Genomic DNA, 13,525 nt, shown 5'->3' on the forward strand with positions numbered 1-13,525 from the left:
GAGTAACCCCACAACAATAGATTCTTCAAAAGTATGAGAAAACCATGTGTGGTTCGATAGCTTATTTGGCTAGTGTGTGGTGGGTGTGGATTACAAGTGGAAATCTCCCCCCTGGAGGGCACCAGGTTGATGAAGGCTGCATACAATACTGCAAACAAGTGAGCTCCAGAAGTTCTACTAAATAGTTTTGCACTAAGAAAACACACCAAAAGCCTAAATATAATGCAGAAGTTCCTGTATACATGAAGGGCAACATAAGTCTCTTCAGATTATGATTCTTCTAATGTGATCCAATACAGCAAATTAAGAATGCTTCTGAGATGAGAGGTTCTACAATATATTGTTAGCTGAATACTGCCCTGTACAGAGACAAATTTGCTTGAGGGATGCTCTTGTGAGCCAAGTGCTGGAGGCAATGTCTTGAACATCCTGCATCCCCATCACCCTAGATCTTACATGCTAGGTACATCTCACATCACCCATCCTTTTCTTAGAAGATCACAAAGATGAAAAGCAACTGAAGAAACAGCAGCAACCAAACTCTTGCTGCAAGCACCCGAAGCAATAGTAGCAGGGAATAAAGGCTCTATAATGTTCCCGCCTGGAAGAGAAGACTATGTTCTATTAATATTCCTTGAAAGAACTCTCCAAGGAGGAATTGGGCAAAGAAAGTCTTCTGTTCCCCAGGCCAGCTTAGATTCTGGGAGTTCATTTCAAAAGCAGAACGCCAGAGCATATATCCCCACCTCCTCAATCTCCTAGAATCCCAGATGACTAGATATATCATATGAAGCAGAAGCAGTATATAACTGGGAGATATGTGAAAAATAATAAGAAGCTTGGTTCAGGTTAAGATGATATAACATCTTTTTAAATTGGCAATCCAGGGAAAAATCTCCACCACCACAATTTTTGGCAGCATTGGGAGCTTCTAATTTTAATTGTGGTGGTATGTGAAGATTCCCCCCCCCTTTTTTAGGACTGTGCTGAGGTGGTAAGAATTATACCTCTCCTGCCTCTATGTCATTTTAATGAATATTACCTAATACTGAAGGGGGGGGGAGGCGCTCAGCTGTAGTTGCTCATAATGAAAGTAATGCCATATTTACTAGAATCTAATTGTCGGCTTTTTTAATTACATTGCAAAAATTAAGGTGTGCATTAGATTTGATGGTACGTTTACATTTGCCAGCAAATACTTTTGTTTTGGTTTCAATGTTCTGAAAATTGGGGTGCACATTAGATTTGATGGCGCATTAGACTCGAGTAAATGTGGAATCTAGAGAAGGTCTACAACATGTTTGTGTGAGTCACTGAATACTTTGTTTGAATCTCCCACAAACTACTAACATGGCAAGCTTTCCAAATGTTTTGCAAAGGTAAGAACATAAAAAAGAGACTGCTGGATCAGGCCAGTGGCCTATTTAGACCAGTATTCTGTTTTAACAGTGGCCAACAATCTCTAGATGGGTCTGGGCAATATGAATGCTGGGCAGAGCACTGAGAGGGGTTTGTGCCCACTCGTCCCTTCATGCTCTCTATGCCAGCCGAGGCAAACTTGTATTCCATTCCTTGCTACTGAAGTGGAAGAGGAAAGGTGTTGTAGCAAAAGGACCAGCTTAGCATGGTGAGTCTTCTACGCCCTGTCATTGAGACTGAGGAGAAATTAGCCTGGAACGTGCACCCAAATGCACACCCAAACATTGCCTGCTCTCTCTTAGGAGAGGGTGGAAGGTGAAGCATCTTTTATCCTTTCCAATTATCATGGTAAAATAGATGACAAGGTCTCAGCATTAAAATGTATGGATCTTCCAACAAAGGTCATTGGGAAGGAGAAAGTAATTATCTTGATTACTAATTGGTCATCTCTTCATTGGGAGCTCCCATGAACCTTCAGTCTCTGTGATCAAGACAATCCTATCAACTAGGGGCCCCACATCTTGGATAGTATGTTTTAAGAACCCTGCCTGGAACCAGGAATTGGTTCAATCTCAGTTTATAGACTTTCCTAGTGATATGGAGAAGCGAATTCTTAGATGATACATGAGCTGCTTGAAACAGCAAACTATTCACCCTTCATGGTGTGAATCCACTTATCAGCAGCCAAGGAGGGGGCAGGGAAAGAATTCTCAAGGATCTGAATTATAGTAACAATTTGCGCTTCATCAGATTTGATACATAATGAAGGAGACTTCTTTGTAGGCCTTCATAATGGATGTCCAAGTATCTTGTGCCTCAGAATGCAGCACTGTTAGGATAGTCAATAAGCCATTTAAATTGTTGCTCCTCTGCATCTCCATCACAACTCAACCATTCCACATGTCATGTCAGAGGAAGAAAATAAGCTCAAGAAAGAAGTTTTTTAATCTGTTTCTAGGTGGTTGATACCTTTGGCACTCAGTGGTCCTTTATAGCTTTTCAGATGAGCTTTTCAGAGGGTTCCCTCAGGAGATCAATAGCTCATCATGTCTTCAATATGGCTTGTACTCCCTTGTGCCTCATGCCCATTCTGCATTAGCCCCCCCCCCACTCTTCTTCAAAATTTTGTCACAAATAAAAGATTCCTTTGTAGACTGGCCTTTTCTTTTTCCCTTCAGAAAGTCGGCTTTCTAGCCATATTGACAAGAAGCGCCTCACCATTCTAATTCCTTACTTCACATGATGCCTTTGGGGAAATCCCTAATTCTAGTTGAGTATAATGGTTATGCCTACAAATTAAAATACCCACAGAATATTGAAAGCAAGAGATGTTCTTGTTTATGACAATTAGCATTTATACACAGGGAAAAAAATATTTTCATTCCATACAAACAAAAGCTTTTGATACCCAAAGGCAATTAAATTTTATGTTAATTCAATTAAAGATCTACAACTCAGCATGTACATTTGTTGTACTTTTCAGGGGGGTTTTCCTCCTTGTAAAATTATTTTTTATTAGGAAGAGCAGAAGAAGATTATACACATAATTATTATCATCGCCCTGAGAATCCTACCACCTTTGTGGTAGCATTCTGAAATCAAACAGATAGCGGCAGCAGACCTTGCAAGCACGCAAAGACAGCATTATTTATTTACTCATTTAAACAGATTTATACCCCACTCTTCTTTCTCAGCCACATGATTGAAGAACATGAATATATATGGGATGATAGTAATCTGCTGAAGTCACCATGCAAAGGCCAACCAATGTACACGAAACATATTAGATGATTCTTTAGGTGCCACAGACTGTGTTGCATGTGCTTGAACAATAAAGGTCTGGTTCAGAAAAAGTTCTGACCCGTGACATAGTAATACAGTTAAAACTAATTAAGTCCAGCCCTGGGAATTTTATGTAAGATGCTCTGTACTGCAGCAGCCCCAGTCAGCATGGTGAATGGTCAGGGATGATGCAGTTCAACAACCTCTGGAGGCCAGAGGTTAACTTCTCCTGCTTTAGAGGGTGGTATATTATACAAATAAAACGACATTCTGTTGCCCATTTAGTTGGATCTATTTCTTCAATCAATTCAAATTCCCAGATTTGTTTTAGGAATTCCAAGAATCCCTTTTCTGATCTTAAGAGTACATATTCACAGAACTGAAGAGTCATCTGGTCCAACCCCCTGCAATGCAGAAATCAGAAATAAAGCATCCCTGACTGGTGCTTTTTTTCTTTTAAAAAAATGTTTAGGAGTACTCTCATTTTGACTCAAGAAAATCACCATTTTATAGTTCATATCGGGGAAAATAAATACAGTAAATGGACAAAAGTACAAAGATTCACAAAATGTTTAGGGGTATGCGTACCCCTGTATCCCCTCAGAAAAAAAGCACTGTCCCTGACATCTAAACTCTGCCAATGAAGGATAGCTCACAACCTTTCGAGGGTGTTTGTTCCATTGTCAAAAATTATAAATGAGAAATTTGTTCCATTGGGGGGGTAAATTGTACATTTAAGAGTGAACTTTTCAAAGGAATTATTGGTCTAGTGCAGGCTTCCTCACCCTCGCCGCCGCCCCCCAATGTTTTGGGACTACAACTCCCATCATCCCTGACCACTGGTCCTGCTAGCTAGGGATCATGGGAGTTGTAGGCCAAAAACAACTGGAGGGCCAAAGTTGAGGAAGACTTCGCTAGTAGTCTGCTGAGTCTGATTACTAGTTTCAACAGATCTTCAACAGTATAATTCAGCTGATTTCTCTTTTCTAATTAACACCATATACTGATTGAATACAATCAGTCGCTAATATCCAAGGTTGCCTTGGTTTAGACAGCTATAACATTTCATATTATCTCGTCTCTGCTAACAAAGATTACCCTTTTCTATGCAGTGCTCAGGGTTGCAGTCACAATTTTAACATAAGATACCACTAGTCTAGGTAAGTTTCCATGTTTATGCTTCTGTGGTCCATGTGACACCGTATTGGTCTCAGAATTTTCAAAGAACATATCTGGAACTAACGAAGGTGCTAGGCTTTTTCATCCTTCCTAGAGGAATGGGTCACATTAACTGGTGTAGTTAAAACTGAGTACTGGAGGCAATCTGATATAGACCAGTATTGTGGCTAGGTTGTCCTGTAGTCCTTTTGGAGTGGAATTTAGAAAATGACCGTATGTAAGGCATGATATACAATGGGATGAGAGGAAGGCTAACTTGCAACCCTCCAGATGTTGCTAAACGTCAACTCCCAGCATACCGACCATTGGACATATTTGCTGGGGCTAATGGAAGTTGGAGATGAACAGCATCTGGAGGGCTGCAGGTTAGCCATCCTTGCAACAGAATGAAGAATTGTACAAAATTACAGCTCTAATGTTTTACAGAATATAATCAGCTGGGAGCAGCAGATGAAAGAAACAAGGCCATTGTCAAAATCTACTTATATTTACATTCCTGTTGTTCATAATTAGCAGAATTATCTTCTTCATAAAAGCCTGCATGTGTGGAGCTGTGAGTCTGAAAAAGTATCCTTCAAAGTATGTTTTATATTACTTTTCATGGTTCATCTCTTGTTGTGGAAATCATTATTGCGTTACTTGCTTAGAACAATAGGCTGTGAAAGCCATTCAAACAAAGCCCTATGATTATTTATTGCCTCGTAGCAATCTGCTGAAGCATCAATAGTAAATATGAAAGGTCAGGAACAACATTAACTACTAACCTTCCGAAAGCAAACCTTTCTGTGACAGATGATGACAATGACTAACTTGCATGACTATTCGGCACTTTTCCTAGGGAACGTGCAAAAATATGTTCATTCTCATGCTATTATTATCCATATTATTCACTTTTCACACAGAGAAGAGAGTCCCAAGCAACTTAGAGAATAAATGACATTAAATATAATCATAAAACAGTCATGAAGCATAATAACCAAGCACAGTACATATATAACAATTATTCAAATTGATGTGTGCACTGATAGTTTTCTAGGGGTGCATCCATTTGCGGGTGGAGCTAAACAAAGTTATGTTGTGCAGTTATTCATCATCATCATCATCATCATCATCATCATCATCATTTATTATTTCTACCCCGCCCATCTGGCTGGGTCTCCCCAGCCACTCTGGGCAGCTTCCAACAGAAGGTTGAAAATACATTAAAACATCAGTTACTAAAAACTTCCCTAAACAGGGCTGCCTTCAGATGTCTTCTAAATGTCAGATAGTTGTTTATTTCCTTGACATCTGATGGGAGGGCATTCCACAGGGTGGGCGCCACTAGCGAGAAGGCCCTCTGCCTGGTTTCACAACAGTATTCTGTTGATGTTATTGTTCTCTGTTGCTACAGAGGGCAGACAGGAAATTGCGAGGAAACAGATTTTGGCAAAACGTTCAGGGACACTTTCTGGTGGCATGAGCTGTTTCACTGTGGAACAGACTGCCTTGGGAGGTAGTGGACTTTTCATGTAGATGCTTCATGCATAGCACATCCTGCAATTAGTACTGTGGGATATGGGGTGGTCTACATAACACAAAAGTTCCTTTGAAACCCTAGGATGTGGTTTCAAGTCTGTCACTCCCCTCCCCCCTTTTGAAAAAAACTTGTTTTAAATATACAAATTATATACAGAGCATCAATATGCATACTGACATTCACAAATAATAATAATAATAATAATAATAATAATAATAATAATAGTAGTAGTAGTAGTAATAGTAATAATAATAGTAATAGTAATAGTAAATAATTCACATGTCCATCAAACTGCCCAGTTTCAAAGAAATGCAAGAAGAATTAAGAATAAAGTACCGTATATACTCGAGTATAAGCCGACTTTTCCAGCACATTTTTTATGCTGAAAAAGCCCCCCTCGGCTTATACTCGAGTGAGGGTCCTTTCAGGCTGCTCCTTCCTACTCCTCTGCCTTTGCCGCTGTTGGCGGCAGCAGAGGAGAAACGAGTAGCCCGAAAGCAGCCCTTTTGGGCTGCTTGTTCTTCCTCCGCCGCTGCTGCCACCACCAGGTTTGTGGTGTGGTGAACCGGCTTATACTTGAGTCAATAAGTTTTCCCAGTTTTTTGTGCTAAAATTAGGTGCCTTGGCTTATATTCGTGTTGGGTTATACTCGAGTATATACGGTAAATTTGCAGCGGTATTATTCTGTTATTGATAAGCACTCCAAACCACACACATGGAACTCAGTTGCATGAAATACTTTCCACGCTCAGTATAATGGAAGGAAGAATTCTGCATGAACAAAGAGATACACCGATGCACTGAATTATATAGAATATTGCTGCTAAACCCAGTGATGTCCTTACTGAGATAACTGAGTAACTGCCCACTACAGTGTAAACAAAATTCTGAAATGGCACAAACCTGTGCTTTGCATGCAGCATAAACATAATGTCTCTGCCAAATCATATGGTTACTCAAATCTACCAACTTTGATGAAGTTTATCTTATAAATCTTCATTTCACATTCTTTCTTGCAAGATTTTTTTTTCTTTTTTTAGGAAGGACAATTCTCACTGTTTTACATGCCTATGATTGCACCAGATCAGCAAATAACACAAAAATATTTCAATTTCATAACTAACAGGAATATAATTTGGAAAAACAAAAACAAAATCTGGTTGTGTGCCAAATGAAAACTAATGCAAGTCAGCAACTCTCCATGGAGCCATGGCAAGATGAATGATTTGATCCCTTCTGTATTATTTATTATGCCTTTTTATCTATGAATTTTAAACTATCCATTACCAGAAATGATGCCTATTTAAATAATATTATGACAGGGAGCTTTTTTCTTTTTCCTAAAAGCTCTTTGCATCGAATCTGCAGTTAATACCATAGAAGTTAAGCCTCCATACTTCTTCCAATTGTTGTCAGGCTGTATAATACCCTCTGTATTGTATAGGATTATTTGCTTACTTGCCGCAGCATGCAAGAATGTGAATTGCTAATTGGTATCCAATGCATTTTAAATAATTAGTGATGATTGCTGTATTTGAAGTGTAAGCAATTGTAAAATGTGCTGCTTGGCAAAAGTCCAGAAAACTAACACAGTATTTGGGATAATTATAGACAGTTAAATTGCTTTGAGTGTATTAATTGATAAGGTACATAAAAAGTGAAGGAGAGGAGAAAAGTAAAAGTGTCTAAAATTCTGTGTCTAAAATTCAGATTTGCTTCTTAGGTTCTGGCCTTATATTATTTGGAAATGTGAGTAATTTGGGGCCTACAATTATTATTTGATTTAAGTTATTTGGCCTTTACACTTTATTTATACTGACACCGTTAATAAAAAGAATCATAGCAGTGAACAGCATAAAATCAACCATAAAATTACATCCACAAAACAAGCACCAAATACATCATGTTGTTTCAAATACACACATTTGAATCACCCGTAATAACTGTCTCCATCACTCAACAAACTCACTTATGGGATGTTTTCTTTTGCAGAATGTTAAATACTATTACATTTCTAATAAGGTTGTTCCCAGAACAGCACTGCAATGTTGGCAGCCCAACGATACCACTGTACTCCATTATAGCCTGAACACAGCACTGAGGAGGAGTAAAATAGGAATGGAGGAAAACCACATTTCCCCCTCTCAGTATTCCTCCAATCCTGCCTTATTCAAACCTCTGCCCATGTTTAAAATAGCCACTTTTCCCTATCCCTTCTCGCTCTCCCATTCCTCAGCTGCCTCACATGAGAAAGGTAAAGGATGTGGAGCCCTCAAATATTCCCATGATACTTTATTCAGTCCTGTGTTCTTGTAATATAATAATAATAATAATAATAATAATAATAATAATAATAATACTGAAATTGATTCCTCACCAATGTTCTGCTAGTTCCTTTGGAGCAGGATACACCAACAGTAACAAAATGTTTGGTATTAGTATAAGACAGCTTTCTGTAGACAGATAAATCAAATGATAACAAATTTAAAGTTCTTAATAAGAACCTGTATCCGAACATCTTGACTGGGCTTAGTTTCAGTGATTACACTTAAAGAATTTTTTTGCTGGTTTTCATTTGTCATATTTCTATTTTGGTAGCATTTTATTTCATTTATTATTGCATTTATATATTGCCTTCCTGCCAAGGCACACAGTACAGTTATTCAATATTTATCTATATTTTATCTTATATTTCCCCAAAGTATTGTTACTTTCTCTGAATCCTTGACATGGAAAGAACTAACATAAAATGAATGAATAAATGCTTGCAACATATTTGAAATGGTATTCTACCTTTTCTGTAGGAATTTGTCTATCAGTGTTATTAGTCATGCTAGCTTAACTCCAGATCCAGACATAATAAGCCCTAAATAACAGTTGTGGAGAAACAGTGGTTGAGGGCTGTTGCCTTCAAACCCTATCTGTGGGCACCATGGAGGCATCCGGTTCCTATATTATTATGCTTGGTTCAGAAATAAAAATTCAAGAACCAACATAGAGCTCCTTGTGTTATATCCTTGAAAGCTATATAGCTGAACTACTGTGAAGCAGTCATATCATTAAAACCTTTTGATGTTGTAGGGCGTTTGTTTGTTTTTTGCGGGGTAAGGAATTCGGTTTGATTAAATATATATACATGCTAACTCCTAATCTAAAAATGCTAGCAGCCACTCAGGAAGCTGACATGTTTTTTGGGGGTGGGGTGGGACGACAACACAGTTACAAGTAACACATTAACAAAAACTATTCATTCTGAATTCTTTTTAGTATTTTGACATTTGTGTGCACATGCATTAAAACAAATATTTTAAACATCACAATTTCAAGACATTTATGCAATCTGAGTTCTCCCCTTCTCTCAGTGGACCCCGAGAGTGAGGATAATGAACTGGAAAGGCAGATTTCATGACTCATGGGTGTGCATTACACATGTGCTTAGGCCAATGTGCCATGCCGGAGGACAGATAATCCTCTCAGGGATGGCTTGGTGGCTTTTCCCTGCCCAGTCAACCCTTCTAGAACTTATTTAAATGTCTGTCACAAGGAAGATGGAGCAAGCTTGTTTCCTTCCGCTTCGGGGGCTAAGACCCGAACCAATGGCTTCAAGTTAGAAGAACGGACATTCCGACTAAACACCAGGAAGAACTTTATGACTGTAAGAGCTGTTCAGCAGCAGAACAGACTCCCTCAGAAGGTGGTGGTCTCTCCTTCTTTGAAGATATTGAAGCAGAGGTTTGATGGCCATCTGTCATGCATGATCTAGTTGAGATTCATACATTCCAGGAGTGGACTAGATGACCCTTGTGGTCCTGTCCAACTCTGATTCCAGTCATGTGAAAGCCCACACAGCTGAAAGGTGTTTGGTTTAGTTTGGATGGCGTGTTTAGCATCAGCTTTAAGATAGGCTTAGTACTGTGGCATCAGAGTTCTAAAGAAAGTGAAGACTTTCAGCCAATGCCTTCTTTTGAAATTAATTGTGGTAGCTCAGGTTAAGAACTTAATTCATTCCGGAGGTCCGTTCTTAACCTGATGTTGTTCTTAACCTGAAGAACCACTTTAGCTAATGGGGCCTCCCACTGCCGCCGTGCCACCACCACACAATTTCTGTTCTCATCCTGAAGCAAAGTTCTTAACCTGAGGTATTATTTCTGGGTTAGCAGAGTCTGTAACCTGAAGAGTCTGTAACCCAAGGTACCACTGTATTTTAAAAACATGATTATCCTGAATGTTTACAGTGTCATGAAACATGATCTTACTTTCTAACCTTTTCATGAAAAGAATAGGTTTTAATAAATGATTACAGCAAAATGAATTTCCATATTGATACAATAAACTGAATTTATTATGATATCTGAGCAATCAAAGTTTAAGGTTAACATTAAGGCTTCATTGATGTACTCTAGTAAAACTAGTCTGGTTAAAAAAAAGTAAGTTATGTATACATTAATAAATGACAGCATTTGTTCAAATTAATATAGTACAGTCTTTCTTCCATCTTTTGACCTGCGATATCAAAGGCACAGGAAATGAGCTTTAATTTATGAAAATCAAGCTTTGCCTACAGCTGAATAAGGTTGCAATAATTTATTGTACATTCATAAAGTAATTGTTATGAAGCTCAAAACTGGCATTCAGGTGAGGTAGAATGAAGTACCAATGACATAGGATCTATCCCTCATATTATTAGTGGAGCTGCATATACACAAGCATTACCTAGCCATTCATTCACGTAGTTGATGCTAGCCAACATATTTAAATGCATTCCAATTGTTGATGCCATAGAATAGCCTTAAACAGCTGTGCAGTGATATAAACAGCAATAATTCACTGAGGGATGCTGCTAGATCTGTGGCAACAAAGACACTGATTAATCAACATGATATCACAATAGCAGCCTGCAATATTGTGCTCAGGGTATTTTTGTGCAATAGTACAATAGAGGAGAGAGAAGAACAGAATAGAGACCAAGGGGAAATGTATTTCTATGTATTTATGCACCTAAACGACATTCTTGTCTTTATAAGAGCAGCATACAGGGTTTCATTGCCAGTGAACTGCTTCAAGCATTTAAATAAAAAGTGTGTGTATATACTCTCTCTCTCTCTCTCTCTCTCTCTCTCTCTCTCTCTCTCTCTCTCACACACACACACACACACACACACACAAACACCCCCAGATGATAGATAGATAGACAGACAGACAGACAGACAGACAGTTGGTTAGTTAGTTAAAAGAAGAAACCATAATCAAACCATGGTTTGGGATGCTGGCGTGAACATTGAAGCTATGGGGAACTGTAGTTGGTTTAAATATAGAAATGGATTCTTCTGTTAAATTCCTCCAGCACATGAAAAATGAAAAGTTGCAATAGCTGGATCCATACTAGTGAAGTAACATTTCCTACAGCGTCTGAACTGGGCCACAATATTCAACTGTTATTAAGCATGAATGACCAATATGGCAGCCATCTTCCCTCTGGGAAGGATACTGCATTATGACATAGCATTGTTATTTCCTGGATTAGTTCCCAGGAACATGGCCAGAGCAGTCATGCCATTGCAAGTTGTGGCAAGCCTTTTCTTGATGTTAAAGAAGAAAAGAAAGGGAAAGTTGGCCACCATATATTTAGTGTAAAATGAATTTTCTTCACCCAAATCATCATACTTCTAAAAAGTTGGGAGATTTGGTTTAATACCTACTAGTCTGTGTATATAAAAGCTGTCTTTTTCAAATTATTTGTTCTTTCTCCAAAATGTTTTATTTTATTTCTCTAATACCATAATGTGTGTGTGTAAATCTATTTTTACAGTGCAATATTTGTGTATTTGTGTGTGTGTGTGTGTGTGTGTGTGTGTGTGTATTTTCAAGCAGCAGCCATACTAGACGAATCTCTGTTAAGATCTGAGGGATTTTTTTAGTTTGATATTTAGGGCATTATATGTAAATCATCTTATTTATAACCTTTATGTTATATTCAGTGATGTAGGGAAGAATTCTTCTCAGTGCTTTGTTTTTTGGTGGAAAAAATTTCTTTTCATAAGTTCATTAGTAACAATGAATGAATGCCAGTTCCAAATTCAATATTAGGCAAGCTTTGCAGTTTCAAAGTATTTATCTTTCTTTACTAAATGTATGTAAAATAAGAATGCTAAATTAGAACACTTTCTAATGCAAAGTGAACATTTTCTAATGCAAATTATCCAATGCAATAATTTGCATAGAATTTTTTTTCTATTCAAAACTTTCCAGAAACCCAGTATAACTGTTTATACTTTTAGCTGAACAAAAGAGATTATTTCCATTATGCAATGGGAAAATGTGGTATTACTACAGTAGTGATTACCGATGACAGCTAAAAAAATGATACAAGTGTATCAGCTTGGCCTACCCTACAGCTGCTCTGTGAATTGAATGTTAGCGTATTAACTTCATATGTTAATTAGTTTCACTTAATTTTTAGAAGATGTAGTGCTGCACCTGTTGAATACAGTGGTACCTCAGGTTACATACGCTTCAGGTTACAGACACCACTAACAAAGAAATAGTACCTCAGGTTAAGAACTTTGTTTCAGGATAAGAACAGAAATCGTGCTCCGGCGGCACAGCGACAGCAGGAGGCCCCATTAGCTAAAGTGGTTTCAGGTTGAGAACGGACCTAAAGAACAGTTTCAGGTTAAGAACGGACCTCCGGAATGAATTAAGTACTTAACCCAAGGTACCACTGTATGTCTTTTAAAAACACAGGAGGTCTACTGGAACAACAACAACAAATGAAAAAGAAGGTTAATTTTTGACTAAGCACTGTTAATTTTTGAATACATTAAGTCCTGATATTTAGATGAGAAGGACACCCACGGGAGATGTCTAGGGATAAATCTTGTAGAGATGAGCAATTAGATGTGTTAAGAAGAAAGATGAGCAGTGAAATCTAGACATGTGAAGAATGCAGAAAATGGAGTGCAAAGCCCTTTGGCAAAAGTTGACAGGCTATGATGAGACGGAACAAGGAGAAACGCATCAGTAGAAAACATAAAAGCATCACAGCAGGAGAAAGAACTGCATAGGTTCTGCATTATCAGACTGTGAAGAGACTCACCCAAACAATCACTCTCTGCTGTTGCTTAAGTCAGGCAGGCACATTACTTAATTGGCATGGCAGGTAGCAAAAGTGCTTCCCCCAAAGACCCCGGTATGGCACCATCATTAAAAATCATAGCCTAAATATTTAAAATGTTATCAAAATATTGCTGCAATGCCATGAATGCTATTTAATCAGATTTCTGAAAGCGACTAGGAACTGTGTTCTGGTAACCTTTCAGAGTAACATTTTTATCAGAGAAAACTCAGAGCTCATAATGAGAAGAATAAAACACACACTAGAAGAACTCTGCCGTTTTAAGCTGAACATGTGTTCTTGCTCTTTCCGCAACAGATTCTTTCTAATAAATATTAGTGTACCGCTCAAAAATATAAATAAATCTGGAGCCGTTCAATTATTTACTTTCCACATTTTTTGTGTCCCTCAGACACTGTGGAACGTAGCAAGGTCCCTGGTTTACTTGGGAACCCCAGGCAATGAAAGCAGGAGTGCAAATTCCTGTTGTGATGGTGACTTGGCATGATCAT

General features: G+C 38.2%; 1 protein-coding gene across 6 annotated transcripts in view; it reads right to left on the reverse strand.

Annotated features, from left to right (window-relative positions):
* Nucleotides 1–13,525, reverse strand: part of CNTN4 (contactin 4) — a 521,364-nt gene that overhangs the window by 304,563 nt on the left and 203,276 nt on the right. The window contains exon 4 of one of the 6 annotated variants that reach the window (XM_053378150.1): nt 8,277–8,352. The exons of the other annotated variants lie outside the window; for them this stretch is intronic. The gene's annotated coding sequence lies outside the window, so the exon portion shown is untranslated. The remainder of the gene's footprint in view (nt 1–8,276; nt 8,353–13,525) is intronic. 6 annotated transcript variants of the gene reach the window in all.

Source organism: Podarcis raffonei, chromosome 2, assembly GCF_027172205.1.
Source record: "Podarcis raffonei isolate rPodRaf1 chromosome 2, rPodRaf1.pri, whole genome shotgun sequence".
Taxonomy (NCBI): Eukaryota; Metazoa; Chordata; class Lepidosauria; order Squamata; family Lacertidae; genus Podarcis; species Podarcis raffonei.